The sequence below is a fragment of the Grus americana genome, chromosome 3 (genome assembly GCF_028858705.1).
Source record: "Grus americana isolate bGruAme1 chromosome 3, bGruAme1.mat, whole genome shotgun sequence".
In the NCBI taxonomy this organism is placed as follows: Eukaryota; Metazoa; Chordata; class Aves; order Gruiformes; family Gruidae; genus Grus; species Grus americana.
The window spans coordinates 86,584,867-86,604,107 of NC_072854.1; the positions used below are offsets into that span (position 1 = coordinate 86,584,867).

The 19,241-nt window shown below is 37.2% G+C and overlaps 1 protein-coding gene across 3 annotated transcripts in view; it reads right to left on the reverse strand.

The window, feature by feature from the left end:
• Nucleotides 1-19,241, reverse strand: part of AKT3 (AKT serine/threonine kinase 3) — a 187,266-nt gene that overhangs the window by 154,520 nt on the left and 13,505 nt on the right. The window lies entirely within an intron of this gene.

A 19,241-nucleotide genomic window follows, 5' to 3' on the forward strand; every position in this document is an offset into this window, starting at 1 on the left:
AATCTTTCATCAAAACAACAGCTCTATAGAGATCACTGGCCAAACATTTTGTACAACATTGCTCAAGGTATCTTCACCACCTCTAACAATTCAGAATATCACTATATTTATATTCCTCAGGTGAAACCAGTATGCTTTATATAAGCAAACAGAAACTTCCTTTTTCCAAGCGAGTAAAACATCTCAAAAATACGTTATTTTGATTTAAAAAGGTCATCTCTTTCTTTAGAAAAGACTGAAGATTACTAAAACATCCCAAACTGAAACAAAAGATTAAAAAAAAAACCAAACCACAAACAGTTAAATGCTACTTCCAACTCTATAGTACATCAAAACAAACAAACAAAAAATTCTTAGCAAAAAAAGCCAGTGGCAAATTTAAATGTAATAGGATGTGTTAATAAAAGATACGATTATAATAACACTACCACAGTTGATGGAAATCAACAGATTAAAAAAAGTATTATACATCCAGCTACGCAGAATAAACAAAATAATCTGGATCACTCTGATGTCACCACTCATTAAAAGTCAATCTAACTAATCTTGCCTCAGATTTTTTTTCCCCCCAACATTTTAAATGATGGAAGGATTATTTCTTTGAATTCTGTTTTTACTGATCAATGAGTTGAATGTCACAGACAAACTGAAGAGATCATTTATTTGGCTATAATGAAAAAAACTATTTATCTATAGCATGAACAAAAAGTAAAATCACCACAGAACAGTTAAGTACATCTCAAAAAATAAGAAAACAACAACTTTGGAGCAAGGATGTTTTTAGCAAATCAGCTACAGAACAATAATGAGCAAGATAAATATTTCAAAAGGTAAAAAAATAAAGAAAAAAAAGTCAGATTACAAATCAGTCACGTATGGAGACACCCAGGCAGCAAGAGTTCTTTAGAAAAGTAGTCCAGGTTTAGAAAGTTGATTGTCTTTGAAAAAATGTGGAAAGAACAAACAATGCAATGATGTAACAAAAGAGACAAATATCATCAGAGACAAACATCATTATGCTACATATTAACAAGATTTTGTATGTAAATCAAGGGAAAAAACTAAAACAAAAATTTATTCCTTTCTATCAGGCAAAGATAAAAGCTCTGAAATATCACTATTTACAAATTTTGATCACTACCAAATTAAGTGGAAAAAGAAAAGCTAAATAGAGAAAAGTCCTGAGAAAACAAGCCTATAAAGTTTTTCTTTGTGGGCTTGTAATAAAATACCAAATTTGAAGTACAGTTAAAATAACTGGCTAGGCTTAGCCTAGAACAGAGAATATGGTAGGGAATAAGAGGGAGGCGGAATACAATAATCTTAAAATATGCGAGTCTCATAAGGAGGACTGTGATTAATTGTGCTTCACATCTACAGATGGCACTACAAAAACTGATCAGCAGGGAAATTTAGATTACATATTGTTAGAAAGTTCGTCCAAATAAAGTTTGTTAAGTTGCAGAACAACTTTGTGTCGGCAGGTCGCTGGAGCTTTCAAAAACACCCCAGACAAACATAATGCAAGGACTTTTTTCGGGTTTGACTCAGCATCAAAATGGGGGCAGACAACTAACACTCAAAAATCTCTTCCAACATTACGTTTTTAAGTCCAACAAAAATGTACCGATACATAATCTAAGTTGGCAGCCTTGTTGGAAACACAGGCCAGTATTTTTAAAGTTAACTAGTTGTTTTGGTAGGTAATTTGTAACATAAGGACAGCTGTACTAGTTCACCTAGCTTAGTGAGGTTAACGAGGAAGTCATATACTTTTCCATTCTCTTATTAAGACTCACATATCTGCACTGCAACTGAACTGCAACTGTCCATTTGTTCAATAAACATTTTTATACACATGAAGCACTCTTTCATCATCATAAGTACAACCTTGACGACGGTCATGGATCACCTTCAAACACTGTAAAATTAAAGCTTACCTAAACGTTAAGAAAAGTGGGTTTGGAGGGGAATTTCTATTTTGTTTTTAATTGGACATGAGTTACAGTCTTTATTCCATTCAGTTTTACTGGGGAAAATATGGAGTACCTCTCGTTCCACCTCAATCTTCAACTAGACCAAGTGGACTCATTCACAAAGGAAGAGTCACAGAATCACAGAATGGCAGGGGTTGGAAGGGACCTCTGGAGATCATCTGTCCAACCGCCCTGCTATAGCAGGATCACCTACAGCAGGTTGCACAGGATCACGTCCAGGTGGGTTCTGAATATCTCCAGAGAAGAGACTCCACAAGCTCTCTGGGCAGCCTGTTCTTCTCCAGCCTGGCAACAGAAACAGCTTTGGGCAGCAGCAAGCTCCCTCTGAACTTTAACCAGAATTCTAAATGGAATTAAAATAAAAAGGTGACTTTATCCATACATCTCCTCTCATATTCCAACCCAGTGCTCTAGTTCCCCAGCTCAGCAAGAAGTCAGCTCTCTTCTATTTGCTTGTTGCTGCCCAATACTGGTATTCATGTTAACCTTAACTACAGGTAACAGTTTCTGGGAGGAGGAGTGACTACATTCAGCAGTAGACTCAAAGGGAAAGTGGAAGGAAATGCTAATCTTCCTTCACATGCAATTCCCAAAACAACATTTCAAACCAGCTACAAAAGGAATAAAGTTGAGTTGGGGACAAGGACAAAATATCACAGGCGTGCTGACCCTACACAGCAGAAAAACAAAGACTGAAACATTCCAATTTTATTACAGAACTAATTTGCTCAAAAGTCTGGCATAAACTCAGCAGAGCTGTACTCTGGGAAGTAGACACTCTCATCCATGCAAACCAGGTTTCTATACCAGAGAACCACTCACTCAAGACTATCAGCCTAGTAACCCCTCTCAGTCATAACTACTACCCTGTATGTCGAGTTTGATTTTGACTCTGCATCAAACTGGGGGGATGAAGTCTTCCTTCAGTCTTTGGCAAATACCCACTGAGGGTCTCCCTTCATCCTACTGGAGATCCTCTATGTGGAGGGGTTGCCTCCCTCTCTTAGAGATCAAGATTCTGTTAAATTAACATTTTGTAGTATATTGTTTCAAAACACTGCAAGGAAAATGCATGGAAAAATACATAATTTCCTCCATAAACAACCACTTCCTCAATAACTAGAATTCACTATTTTTCAAATGAAGATTTATACAGTGTTTTCTTTTTGTCCCTACTTTGTTTAATGCAATCCAACCAGATACTTAAAAACCCTTTCTTCAATGTGTGTTTTTAATCCTTTGCTCCTGAAAAATGGTATGTCAATATTTTTAATGATCATCCTATAATTGTTCTCTTCAAACAAACCTTGAACAAACAATACAAGGCTACTCCTGCCAACTCACTGACCACAGGTCAAAGCATGTAGTAATCCTGTATTTTTAGCTCCTGAATATTTTTTATTGTTACATACTGTTCAGCAAAAATCTTTAGCAGTGAGCACAGGACAACTGTATTTCAAAACACTAGTCAACTCATAACTTGAAATAGTATACCACACAATGTCTTTTCACTGCTTTTATTTCCACAGACATAACTTCTAAGTCTGCCTTCAGCACTACTGAAAGTACTTTATTACAAACTGAATACACAGAAATTTCAGATGCCAAGAACACAAAAGAGCAAATGGTCATGGAAACGAAACAAGAAAAGGTATTCAGGGGTCTGCTGGGTTTGTTTTTCCTTATAACATAACCAAAGGCTGCTCTGAATTTGGCAGAATGGACAACCTCTGATAAAATTTTGATAAGCAAAGTTTTACCTACAGTCCTAACTGGATCTAATTACACAATAAATCAGAAGCAGAATCTGTTGCAAGTAGAAAATCATGACCATGTAGGCTCTGAAGGACAGACAATAGCTAGATGCCTTACCTCCAATGCATGGGAGGAAGGCATTTAAACTGCATTCCATCAACGCCAAATGTGTAAAGGGGATAAAAATATCTGTAAATATTTTAAAAGAAAAGTAAAACCAAATTATGTTTCCTGGGTGTTGATCCTTTAAGTGCAGCTGAATTGCATTTGCAAGCTTTTCTCACCTTTATGAGGCATTAAGAAATAATCCCTATAACACTCATCATACTGTAAGCGGAAGAAACAGAAAAGCTACAGCTATGAATACACCTTTGACATGTTTGAGGAGCTATTCACCTTGCCTGAAGTTGTTACCCTGCTAAGTGGAACTAACAGTCTTGGTTCACTACTTAGACTCAGAAAATGCATCTAGAAGGTGAACGGGTTGTTCAAACTTCTCACAGGAAGCATTCATTCCCACGTGTTAGGTTGAGTGTCAGTGAGATGATTCAACAAGGGGAAAAAACCCAAGCAATGTAAAATTTAAAAAAAAGCCATATCACACACACACGCTTGCCTGGGAGTGCCTCCGTGTTACTGAGTGGAGACTTCATTTTTTTGCCTGGAAAATCATAAGGGAAAAAAAGAACACAAACCAATGCTATTTACCAAGTCTAAGACATTACCGAATACTTACTTTGGACAAACTCCGTTCAGATTGTCATATTTTAATAAAATGTTTTCCGTAACACAAGACCAAGAGACAGATTGAGATAACAGATTTGTAAGCTTACATTTCAACTAGAACTCTTTTATGAAATATTAAATTCTGCTAAGGTGTTTCTAACACAAACCTTTGTAATGTTAGGCTAATACCAGGGCAAGTTAGAAGAGAGTATAGTGCAGACAGCTGCTAGTTCAGAAATTCCAGAACTCCTGCAAAGTGACAAAAAGTAGGAAAAGAGAAGAGCAAGTGTTCTCAGAGAAAAGGAAATCCATAGTACTGTCATTAACTGTAGGTTACTTGGATAAAATAATTCTGGATTTTCATCCAAGTAATCCTGAATGCTCTATTATAGATTAAGCCACTTGGTAGGAATGCATCTGAAGATTTATTTAATTACACAATCTTCTCTTTTCATGGCTAAAGAAATTATATATAAATTCTAAAATAAATGAAAATACATGACAATTAAGTACTGTACTTAACCTGTACTTTTTAATTCTGACCTTCAATTTTTAATCATCCCTTACTATCTGCAGTCTTATCAGAAAACAACCCAAAACCTTCAGCTTACACACACTGAAAAAAAACCAAAGCACCAAAAAGCCCTGTGCAGTTTTTGTCTACTCTGAGCCACTCCATGCGTCTCCGGTCCAACGTCCCACCATTTTTTTTTACCTTAGGCATTGTTCAATGCAGAGACTCTTTCAGTTGGTGCTTTTTGTGCATTCCTCCAGCTGCCCAGTGGCATGCTTTCCATGACAGATGCTCTGGCTTCATTCTTAGCATATGTTCCAGATGATAATTCCATCTTCTTTTCTGGATAACTTTAGAGCCAAGGGGTTTTTGAGCTGTCTAATGAATCTTGGCATCTGTTATAAATTCATTCCATTTAATACATAGTATTTTTCTAAGGCATTTGCTTTCAAAGGCATTTAGATGTCTGTACCTTTGTTGGATTTCCAGCTTTCACATCCATATGTTGAGATGGAAAGAAATATCTGAGTTGAAGTTTCACACCCTGGTCTTTAAAACCTGGATTTTTATGACCATATCTTAGTTGGTAAATGAAACTGTTGCCTTGCCAATTTGTAATGCTAGCTCCTTACTGAAATCCCCAAATGACAGGCACCTTACTACCAAGAAACATAAATTTATTCCCTTCTTGTATTCCTTTACTTTCCAGTGTAGTATTTCAGCTGGGAGTTTCCAGGGATTAATTACATTTGTCTAGGGTTTTTTTCCTTATAATTACATAATAGCATTGTAAACAAAACAAACAAACAAAAAAATGACAATGCTTTTCATTTAACTTCATCTTCCAGTCACTGAAAGACAAGGACATGTTGCAGCATCTCAGAAGTTACTGCGATTAGCATGGAATTTTTCTTTGTTACAGAAACTTCTCATGATTTCTTAAGTAATTAAAAATTAGCTGTCTCTCCAACGTAAGCTTTCAGTATTTTTTTTCTGAAACCCTATCCTCACATTAAACTTTCTCTATATTTTTCCTCTTTGATGCTATTGTATCCAGCGAGTTACTTCATTTCTATACCAAAGTTGCTCACATTCCCAGCCTATCGAACTCATATTTTAAATGTCTCTATTCTCTGCATCCTTCCCATTTCATCAATCGCTCTCTACCCTCGACAGGCCCACCAGTTGCTTAGAACCATGCAAAAATAGTAGCATTTACCAAAGACTCTTTCAAAAAAGGCCAGAGAACAACTGTGGCCAAGGGAAAGGTGTAGCAAAACTAATGACAGATTTTTACGCCGGGAATAACCGATAGCAGTTACAGTATGAACCAAAAGAAAAATATCTGTAAAGCATTCTAAGTCTTTCATTTTTATAATTTCAAACAAGGAACAGAATCTCTTAACTACAGTAGAAGCTGACACCATCACTGCATGTTTCCCTTTCAGAAATGAAAGCACTCTTCAGCACAGCATGAGCATAAAAGGCTATGTCCTTGGAGACCATCCTTACAACAGACTCTGAGAAAGTTCTCCGGATCTTTACTGCTTTCGGTACCTGGTCCATATCCCAGGCTCCACAGCAGCTCACACCATTCCATAGTTAAAAAGAAATATCAATGCAGTTAAAATTGAAAAAAAGATCCACCTCTTTTCTCACAATGAAGACTTAGGGAAATTGCCACCTTTACATGCTTTGTTGAGTCCTATCTTTTTTTAAGCCTCTGTAAGGCTTTATGTTCACAAAAAGCATTTGTATTTAAGATGATGCATTTTTAAACACCATTCTCTTCCTATATAGTATGTTCTAAATAGCATTTAATGAGTTCTTCGAGTATTGGTTAAATCATGATGCATCAGATTTCTTGGTAGAGAGTAATTGTTAATATTTATTTATTCTGAGGAGAGATTAAAATATTAATGAATGGATTCATTTCTTGCTTTGTGTATTAAAAAATAAAATATGCACACTCTAAGTGAAGAAATACAAAACAATACAGGCAAGATATTTGGAGCATTCTTAAACACGTCTATTGGCAAAAGACAGAGATTGTGGTAAGCCACCCTTTTATATAAACTGTGCATCTAATCACTATAAAACTTTCCTCTGTACTACAGCTACAAATACATTGACCTCAGCAGTCTACCAACCATGGATGGCTTTTACGGAATAGAGTGGATTGCAAGAAAGGAAAGGCTATTAATATGTTAAAGCTCTAATGTAGGATCATATTTACTACAAAAATACAAATGCCTTTTGTGAGGCAATTTACCAGTGACAATGATTTCACTGAATATGAAGACCTGCAACTTTCTATCCAGCAAAACTCACTTTATTATAGAGATATCTTCCTTTTGTAAGGAAAGGTCAGACACACTATGGATGACCAGACAGTGCTTTTGCACTCATGTTGCCTCTCAACAAAAAGAGCTTTTTTTCTCCCCATCATGTTACCCAGCTCTAGAGTAGCAACTTGTCACCTCTTTTACAGAAAAATTCATTACAAGAAACCAACATAAATTCAGATTTTATGTTCTTATGTAAGAATAAGTTTAATTATTGAAGTATGTTCCTCACAAACACTCAAAAGACCTATTCATATTAGAATTTTTTAGAATGTGACTGTGGTGGGTTGACCCTGGCTGGAGGCCAGGTGCCCACCAGAGCCACGCTCTCACTCCCCCCATTCACTAGACAGGGGAGAAAAGGCATAACGAAATGCTTGTGGGTCGAGATAAGGACAGGGAGAGATCACTCACTAATTATCGTCACGAGCAAAACAGACCGAACTTAGAGAGAAAATTCATCTAATTTGTTACTAGGCAAAACAGAGTAGAGGAATGAGAAATAAAATGAAATCTTAAAACACCTCCCCCCACCCCTCCCATCTTCCCGGGCTCAACTTCACTCCCAGCTTCAACCTCCGCCCCCCCTCAGCGGCACAGGGGGACGGGGAATGGGGTTACGGTCAGTTCATCACACATTGTCTCTGCCGCTTCTTCATCCTCAGGGGAAGGAAGGACTCCTCTCATCGTTCCCCTGCTCCAGCATGGAGTCCCTCCCACAGGAGACAGTCCTTCATGAAATTCCCCAACGTGAGTCTCTCCCATGGGCTACAGTCCTTCACAAACTGCTCCAGCGTGGTCTCTCCCACGGGGTGCAGCCCTTTAGGAGCAAACTACTCCAGCGCGGGGTCCCCCATGAGGTCACAAGTCCTGCCAGCAAACCTGCCCTGGCGTGGGCTCCTCTCTCCACGGGTCCACAGGTCCTGCCAGGAGCTTGCTCCAGCGTGGGCTTCCCACAGGCCACCACTCCTTCAGGTGCCTCCACCTGCTCCGGCGTGGGGTCCTCCAGGGGCTGCAGGTGGAATCTCTACACCCCCTCATCCTTCCTCCATGAGCTGCAGGGGGACAGCCTGCTTCACTATGGTCTTCACCACGGGCTGCAGGGGGATCTCTGCTCCAGCGCCTGGAGCACCTCCTGCCCCTCCTTCTGCACTGACCTTGGTGTCTGCAGAGTTTCTTACATCTTCTCACTCCTCTCTCTGGCTGCAAAAACTCTCCCTAAGTTGTTTTTTCCCTTTTAAATATGTTATCACAGGGGCACTGATTGGCTTGGCCTTGGCCAGGGGCGGGTCCATCTTGGAGCCAGCTGGCATTGGCTCTGTCAGACACAGGGGGAGCTTCTAGCAGCTTCTCACAGAAGCCACCCCTGTAGCCCCCCCCAGCTACCAAAACCTTGCCATGCAAACCCAATACAGTGACCCTGTTTGAGTGGGTCAAGCTTTTATTATCGAAGGTAATATTTATTATTATTTGCCCATCTACAGCGGATTATTTAAACGCTCACTACCAATACACTCAACATTTGTGGCTTTACCTATTAATGACTATACTGATACTTGGGAGGCTGACACAAAAAAAAATAGCTCATTTAGACTTATACATAAGTATGCATTATATAGCTATTACATTCCACAAATAATGCACTATGACCATAACTGTTTCCCTGACTCTGTAGACTAAATAATATCTACAGCTATCTTCTTACAGAGGGTACAGGGGTATACAAAGCATTAGAAAGGATCCCTAAAAAAGGTGGGTTGGTTTGGTTTTTTGTTTTTGGCTTTGGGGGGTTGTGGGGATTTTGTTATTTTGATTAGAAAAGAGAGTTAGCATTATGGTTGGGGCAAATGGGAAACTACAAGGTGTTTGTATGTGCCTGGAGAATATAACACTCATTTGCCAAATTTATCTATTTGGTCTAGTATCAGCATGGTTGACCACACTACTGCACATAACAGCAATTTTCTGTCTCCTTTGGAGCAAGGATGGTTGGATCAAGTGAGGGAAAAGTTCATCAGCTCTACATAAGCCTCTTTGTGCCAACAGCAGTTCCACGTAAAATCCTATGCACATGGTGTAAATTAAATGTGTAAGAACTCGGCTGTGATTGAAAACCATCCAAAGGGATCCCAAATATAAATGTTTACAACAAAAATTCATTTCAAATATTCATTGTGCAAGTCAAAATCATAAAGAGCTTGATCCTTCTCCAAATTTTTGTATAAAACCAAACAAACCCAAAAGTAGGATGCAAAGAATGAACTTCAGCCAAAATCGACTTTTACAGGAATTCTAGCAAATGCAGCTAGAAACTCTACAGAAATGCTACTGCAGAAACTCTATGGAAAACTCAAGAGGCTTAAAAATTAACATTATCTGAAGTTTCACTGATTGTCCACCACCACAGTATGTATATTCTGAACTCTGAGAACCGTAAGTATAATTTTAATCTTGAGTAATACTCAGAAGACAACAACTTACTAGCCTCGGAAGGATATCTGTCTATCATAAGCTTTGGGTGGTTTTTTCATTAAATTGCTCTTTTAAACAGCTTTCACACTCTAAACCCAAGAGGATTACAAAGCTGTATCATTTGGATTAAGAAACCACTTAATGTTTCAGACATTACCCAAGTTACTATTCTGTTAAAAAGTACTGTTTGTTTAAAAACTACAAAGACACAGGAATAGGAACTAGCTAACCTCCTGGTGGCATTTTTTAATTCAATCACATCTAGCACAGCGAGTAAATCAATGGCCAGATCTAAACAGGCACTTCAAAGAAAACCATCTTGAAATACAAACTAGTTCTGCAGTCTGGTCATAGTGATAACCTAGGTTTTAGCTGCATTTTTATAACGAATTTGCTCTTGCAAAGGTGGGGGCTGCCACTAGGAGGGAGCTGGCCTGCCCCTCCGCACTGCTGCTTGCACGCTCCCGTGGGTGCCAGCACTACTGTTTGTGCAGCTACACGGTGAGTCAGGTCAGGGAAATGATCCATCTGAAAGTTAGCTAGGAAAATGAAAACAGATTCATTTTCAGCCAGATAAATTTCCTGCTATGATTCACCTTTATGTGCACAAGTGCCAACACAACCCAGCAAGAAGAGGACATGACACTTCCCCCATTTCAGCAACAGCTTCCACTTAACACAAGTTTCAAGTAAACATGGAATTGCACCTATCAGGGCCAAGTTCACAAGCTCCTAATTAAAATACAGTAGTTGCTGCTGTTTCTCAAGATAACAATAAACTTATTCAGAAAAGTTTCCAATGCATTAGTCAGCACACAAACTGGCATGATATAAAAGCCAGTATAGTTCAAAACAAAGTGAATGAATACTAGATTTAAAGTAAAGCAATCAATGCTGTATGAAAGCACACTATTTTGTAAGTATTTTCACGTGTGTAAAGGTTAGACCACTAACCTATCTGCACAGTTTCATCGGGTCAAAAGAGTGTAAGTACAGGTAGAGATGTTGTCATGTTCCTATGGATTACTCCCCAGTGATTGCTGTTCAGGGGTTTCCTCCATCTCTCTGGAAGACACCTACCAAAAAAACCTAACCTTAAGAATTGATAAAGGACAACTGGTTTTTTTGCATCTTATTAAAAACTCCTCCCTTTGTACGCCCTAACAGATTTCACCTCTTCCTCTGCAACACGTCAGAAGGATAAACAAAACCCCCAAAAATCCACTGCTTCTCCATCAGGCTGAATCTCAACTACTGTCAGAATCATTCCACTTCCTATATAAACAATCACATTTTAAAAAGTATGAATATTCAAATATAAGGCACTCAGAAGTGTCACAAGGATGAACAAACTCACATTCACGAAGCCTCTGAGGTGATGTGGCAATACTATTTCCATTTTATCTGAGGGAAATTGTGATTTGGACAAATTCAGGTTAAAATCCACAATACTGAGTACCAAATTTAAGATACTGTTGGCCTGATTCTTTATATAATTTACCATCTTACGTGTCTTTCTTCATTACATAGTTATCCGCGAGTTTATTGCAACCAAAAGCACAGAGCACTTGCATGAAGTACACCCTCTCTGGTGGTGTGGTTCTCATCATCTAGGCCTAGTTAGCAGCTATCTGTGGAGACCATTCTGGTTTCAGTAACTTTCTTACCATGACAGTGTTGATAAAGACCAGCAGGAAGCTATCCCCAGTAAAACTTTTTACACTTCAACCATTCAAATATGAATAACTGAGGATTATGCTATTTAGAATTTCAATGTAAAAATGGTAACAGAAACTAATGAAACTGGGAACTTCCTAATTTTTCATGGTTAATATGTTACCATATTGTAATTAAGTATTTTTGGGAAGACTACACCCAAACGCAAGACAAATTCAGAAGTTCACTTTCAAAATGTTGGCTATCTTGTAAAAGGGAATGTGTTTTCTTAATCAGTGTGCATGCATCTGACACACTCATTTCCTATCTTCCTATCAGTCTTAAAAAAAGCACTCTGTAATAAAGCAAACTATAAATTCAAAATTTACGGTAAACAAGATATCAGTTGCAATGATCTGATCACAAAGAAATGTACTTATATTTATAAAAAGTAAGCTAACACTGCCCTGATTCGCAAGGGAAGTAGTCAATAACAACACAGACTAGCTAGGACATAGTTTGAGATGGTACTGAAGAGGACTGGAAAAAATGAGCCTGGAGGTGGTACCTCTACATTACAGATAAGGAGTACACATCTGAAGCAAATCTTTCAATTAGCTATTTCAATTAGCTATTTCAAGCTTTGGCTTACACAGTGACCACACCTCATACATTCCCACTGCCAAGAGGCTCTCAGTCCATAGGAACAGACATGAAAATCAGTCCAAAGCAAAGCCCTGGAAACATGCATAGATAGTATAGACACCAAAATCTAAGCACCTCTTGACAAATTCACTCCTATTGTGCTATATTATGTGCTAATGGAGACCTACCCTGAGACCCAGGAAACCCTCCCAGCGTAAGTCAAGGTCTGTGTTGCTGGAACTGAGCAACACTGTTTTGCCTGCAATTTACGAAAATCAAACTGTTCTCAGTAAGTCAGAGGTTGAATAAATCCCAGGCACTACCACCATCTTCTTTCCGTGTTTTGGTGGGAAAAACCCTCTCATTTTGTCAACAGATTCTAGAGATACTCATGAAAGGTCAACAGTTCCTCCAAAAAAACAGAAAGCAACCAAGTTAGCACTCAAGTGGTTACAAAACCTTCTTCCCTTGTCCTCCATGTTCTATTCATTCCCTAAATCATCACTAGTCTGATCTCTTCCTAAAGCTTATTTTTTGATATCTCAGTTTGCAGTCTCAATTGATAATTGTACCCTAAAACTTTGACTTCTCAGTCCAGTCCTAAAACTCCTTCAGGACCTAGTTTCAAGTCAGAGCTGTTGACCTTACTAATGTTTTTGATTACAGCAGGGGTAGTATAAAAGAAGTGGGTCCCACAGAGGCATAAGCTGATCGACCTAGCTGAGGTGAGAACAACAGGAACATGGATTGCCTTTGAAATAAAAGAAAACACAAAGACTTGGGAGATGTGTTGGACTGGCACGTAGGTACATTGAGGGAGGATGATTTTTTAATGAGATATCAAAAGCCCTGGTATTGCAAGCAAGTTATCCTTACAATAGCAACATCTTCAATGTGAAAATGACATCAACACAAATAATTTGTTTAATCAACAGATTACAGTATGCCAAAGGTATTATACAGTGTGACTATTTAAGCTTTAAGTGAAAGTAAAAAGTTGGAGTTTTATTAAATAGAAAACACATATTTGGGAAACAGTTCCTTGAAGTCTTCCCCAACAGCATATTTTCAACAGTACTGCCAGGCCAAAAGGGTTGTGAGCAAGAAGAGGACAATGAATTGTTAACATCTTGCTTCCCTAATCCCTGCAACAGAGCATGTTAACCTTGCTTCTTTAAAAGTATTGCTTGCACGGGTAAAAAACTGGTATGAATAAAAGAAACCAGTATGAATGGAAGAAACCTTCAGAACATGAACAATAAGGCAGCATTCATTACATAGGAAATGGAACAGACGTGCAAGGCTATGTAACACCAGCATGTCCAGAATACTCAAAAAACCCATTGCCTCGGTGTTTTCCTGTGTAACAAGCAACTTGTTGTCAGGAATAGTAAAAGCACTTTTCTACCATAAACCTCAGAACATGTGAAAGCCCAAAGCCCAAGGTGATAAGCACCAGAAACATGCCTTACAAGCTACTGAAAGGATGATAATAAATAGGGATTCTGTTTAGGTATTGAATTTGTTCAACTTCTTTTCAAAAATCTGAAAATCAATAGCACCAAAGTCAAACATCTTGATACTCCCCTGAACATTCCACATTAATAATACCCTATTAATACAAACATAGGATAACACCTTCCTACCTCTGAATATATTACTGCATCTTCTATCTGATGTATTAGTGGTAGGAACGAATATATTTAATCAAAGAACACACACAGAATTTTAGCCACCATCATCTACAATACAGATTCATCTAGAAGAGCATTATTTTTAAAAATCAGAATCACAACTGTATAACCATTTTAAAACTGGGAACAGGCTGTATTACAGCTACATTGAAACAAAAACAATTTAAAAAAAATTAAAAATTAATTAACCATGCACAATTATCTAAACTGGCATTCAGCAAGGATATTGCACAGAAAAATCTTGAGACTGTTTAAAATACCTTGCGTTTCAGGCTTCAATTACTATAGCAAACTGCCTTTACCTGCAGAAACTGGTAATAATCCAAGGTAGAGAGCTGTAAAAATAACACTCATCTATTTACTACTTAAAAAGTACCTGGAATTAACAGTTATTTAGCAAAGACAACACCCCATACTCATTCTAGTTACATCAAGTTTAAGATTTTCACATGGTTCTGGCCTTTCTTCAGGGATGAGTAAGGTTAAAAAGGTTATAATTATTCCAAAAAGAAGAGCTTGGTACTTAACTACAAAGTGAATAGGACAGAGGAAGGGCACCGAGGGCCCTTCTCCTCTCCCAGTGGGGTAGCTGCAGAAAAACAGCCTCTAAATACACAGATCTCTGCTCAGAGTGTATGTGCAAGCAAAAAAAAAAAAAAAAAAAACCCAACAAAACCCACAAAACAGTGTGTGAGGTTTCCCCGATTGCAAACAACTTTACAGATTTATTAAAATCCATTTCTACACTGAGTGCATAATATAGAAATCTCTAACTATTTGAGAACTTAAAAAAAAAAATCTAGTTCAGATATACAGATGTATAAACATTTATATAAGAGAGCCTGCACTGTCATTTTTTCTCTCTTTGGTCCTCCTGGAGCTGCCTCTTTTACATTCACATATTTTATTGGAACTTTACAGTAATTCACGTTTTCTGTTAATTAGATGGAATTAGAGTAGAAAGTTTATAATAAGGCTTATTTAGTTTCAAGTGGTTCATCAATGAAGACTTTACCTTAACGTACTATTCACTAAGACAATTCAAAAAAAATAGTTTAAATTTCTTCTACTTTGTGTAGCAGATGTTCGAGATAGTCTATTTAAATTTGTCTTTGTTAGAGGTGTGTTAAACTACTCAAATAATTCAGACAATCTGCAAACAAGATTTCTGACAGGTTGTGAATAACACTCAATTAGTACCATAACTTCTGAGATTAATTTTTCAATCAAGGCATTCCTGCCCCCACCCAAAAGAAAAAAAAAAAAAACAACTAAAAAAAAACCCCACAAACATACCATGTGAACTCAATCTCCACTGTGTATTTCCAAAATTAACATCTGTTTGGTCTTGGTTCAACTGTAAAACCCGATGTCCATTAAATTAAACTACTTAGTTGTTTTTTCTGGATTTGGATGGGTGGACGATCGGAGGGGAAGACATGTCATGCTAAGACTGTAAATAATTTGTACTTTAAACAACAATTATATTCCTATTTGGAACAATAGATTTATTCCACAACACTATTTATCCTTTTTGATAGTAGATATAACAACAACAAGTATTTTCCATATGGCTACTTCTTAAAATCCCATGATACCTGCATCATGTCCTGAATTGCAAAAATGCAAACAGATCAGCAGTTGAGTGAATCCCATCACAGTAAATCAAACATATCTTATTCTATAAACTCTGTGAGTTCAGAAATACTAACACTGGTTCTGGTAATTCAATAATTCAGTTCTGGATACTAAGAAGTTATGGAAGGCTGTATTTAAAAAAAAAAATTGAGTGAAAAATGGTATTACAGTATTTCAGTGATACACTGTTTACTGGACAATCTCATTACAGGAAAGCTTCATGACATCTGTTTTTTACCACCATCTCATTACATCAAACTTCTTAAGTTATCATGGTTACGCCACAGCAATTTTGTACTTCAGTTCCCATTCTATAAAATTGGTATACTAGTGCTTTTGTACTTCAGGTGAGCATTGGGACATAAAATGAGGACATCAAAAATTATGAGATTACATTAAAGTCACCCCCACAGGCAAGTGAGATACATTATTTATTCACTATAATTCAGGTAGAAATATCTCATGTAAACCTTGTAAAGATTGCCATGGCAAACAGCATTATCCAATGCAACACACTTGAATGCAGAAACCCAAACAGAGGTGTGGTAACTGAAGTATGACAACAGAAGCACTGACAAACTGACAACATTTTGCTTTGTCTTTAAGTAATGATTTAGCCATCTTGTTATGCAATACACATTAGGTACACTCTCCTCAGATTAAAAACAAAAAACCAGAACAAAACAACAAACACCACCTTATTCTTTCAATTAAAGAAAAAGTTAGTTGACATGTTAAATTTAAAACTGGGTCCTTAAAAAGTTAGCATCTATGTCAATTTTTCCTTTGTCCCAAATGATCTTTTAATAACATAGTAACAAAGACTCTTAAATCTTTTCATATGTTTAAACTAATTGAAATCTTGTGCACAGGTTATATATAAAGAAATTAGGTTGCAATTAAGCATCGTTATTAATGATTCTTAAATCTAATTGTTGTGACTATTATAGACCACAGACAAGGTCAACTCTACAACTCAGGAAACCTTAGCTTTAAAGAAAAAAAAAATCACCTGAATTATATGCATAAAACCCACTTTTGTAATGATATAGCACTAATCACACTAAGCATGTTCATCCATTTAAAAAAACCAGCTGTTTCCAAACTGAGAAATTAAAACCATATCCCCTCTCTGTAAAGCATTAAATTTAATTTAGTAATCACAGTAAAAACACGTTACGTAAAATCAAAAATATTCTTACAATAATTTAAAAAAAAATCACTGTAAAATGTTGTGCTTATAAGCAAATCCAAAATGTAAAAGTAATGTCAGCAACTACTGCAGAGTCCTTACACTAACTGCATAAATGTGAAATACATATTTTAACTTCTGCATATCAGCAGCAAGGTTCAGATCATTGTATTTCAGATTTTTAGTCAAGATCACTTCCCTTTCACCTGTATGCATTAGAAGGAAAAACGTTGGTATCATCTAAAAAGGAAACTCATAAAGGAAAACAACACATCTCTCTCCTAATCAATTAGTTTAATACAACAGCTTACTCTTCCTCGGTATCATCTAGTCTCACCACACTGAAATTTCTTCTCCTAAAGACTACTCAAAGCCTGAGTATGACCATCCTTAATTAAATAAACTTAATTCTGACATGTCTTAACTTTGAGTGCTGGCTGATTTTAAAATAGTAATAATTTAACGGGTTCATCATTTAAGCACACAGAAAAACAGAGCATTGAAACCAATTGTGTAGCATCACATTGAGTCCCAGTGCTCAACAGCAGGGGTAAAAGCTTACAAACATATAGCCCTCAGCCCTCTATTACTGACATGGACACAGTACTAAGGATAATAAAGCAAACATTTTCTCAGTGCAATTCACAGCCATTAAGAATTGTAACACTGTGCCCTAACAGATGCTGTCTTCCCCAGCCTCTATCAGAGTCTCAACTCAGAGATCCCCAGCTCAACTTTTGGTCCTCCCCTCTCATTCAGTTCACTTAACTCGCCTTAGTAATGGCCCATCTCATTAGCCTGCTCCTCAAAACTGTTCTTCATCTTGGTACTTTCAAGTCATCCTCACACTCACTGACTGGGCTGTGAATTGCAGAGAGAGATTGCTTTGTTCCTTTCCTTCTATCATAAACCTTCCTTACCGCTGAAGGGAACAATTTTAAAAGGTCCTAGGCTATATGCACGTGACCCAGCAATTTGGCACAACAGAAGCAGACCAGCCAACTGAAGCAGCTGGTGCCCAGGCCCCTGCGTTTCCAGCATGTAGGGTTTACGAGTTTTATTTCAAGTTAAATTCGGTCTGGAGCCTCAGATTGAACGATGCATCACACACGTGGTTCGGGGTTGTCCAAAGGACCAATCGCTGGGGCTGAAGTTCACTTGGTGTCCGCCTGGAGAAGAGATCCCACGCTCAGCTTCCTCCAGGAGGAACCTGGTTTGTACACACCAAAACTACCCTGTGAACTGAGCCAACAAGCGTGGATGATCAGAGAATTCACTTTAAAACTGTAACAGCATGATAGCTTGCGGAAGCAGGGCAGCTTCACCCAATCTCACGATGCTTCTTGGTACAGAGAAAGAATATTTAGCTGCCAAAATAAGAAGTGTCTACTGAGCATATTCCAACTTTCAGAATTTAGATTAAGGCTGGATACTTTTTCTTGGCAACAATAAAAAAAAAGCATTTAACAACTTTGATTCTCTTGCTCCAGAGCAAGGGCAGGGTAGAACTTGTAGTTACATGAAATGTATAACCATTGAATTAAATGCTTACAGAGTCCTGACACTTTTCTGTTTGTTTTCAGAAACAAACAAAACCAACAACCAACAACAACCAGAGTAAGTCAGACACAGAAAATTAAGGACAGTATTAGACCTAATAAAAAAAAAAAATCCCACTTAAACCTGCACAGTTACCTACAGCAAGAACGAAAAGAACAGCCAAACATTCACTCAAAGTTAATTAAAATAAGGAGAAATGCATGTCATGAAATGTCTTTACTTAGAAAAGAAAATAATTACTAACAAAATTGACATCAAAATGTCAACTCAGTAGGCTTTTTTTCAATTTATTAATAGAGAGGAAAACAGCATCAGGAGGAAAACTTTTATTTTACATATCAGAATTTCAAATATTCAGTAAAACATCGAGTTTCATTGTACATTGTCCTTTTCTGGATGCCAGTGATTAATATATGCAAATCCAGTGCTCACAGAGTTGATATCAGGGCGTAATAAGAATGAGCAATATTACATGAAGGAACTGATGTCATGTAAAAGAACATTATTTGGATCATCCTAATCATTTTCTAATACATTTGAAAGAAATTTATAAGAAATAATCAAAAAGGGAAATCAGATACCCGAACTCAGTAAACAAGAAGATGGGAAGGAAAAATAATTTAAAATTGTAAATAGTTCCTGTCATGTAAAATTTGATTTTTTATAAATATAAGTATATATTCCAAAATAGGAAGTAGGCCTTAAGCTTCACATAGGTTAGCCCATTTTCTTCTACAATACCCATAATGGATCCTGAAATACAATTTGTGCAGGAATAACAACAGAATAATAAACTTTTTCTCTCATTCTCTTGGCTTCTTTGACATTTAATGTCAATCTGCAATAACAAAGCTAATAATGATCTTTGTCTTCACACACTGCTATTGGAACAAAGCATTTCTTTGTAAATTAAAGGGTAATTTTGTTCCCACTACTCCAGTCTATATCTTTGTGGGCCAGAATCGCAGAAGCTCATGGTATAAATCACCCTATAATACAGAACACCTTCTCTCTGCAAGAGAGATGATGTTCTTTTGGAAATATTCA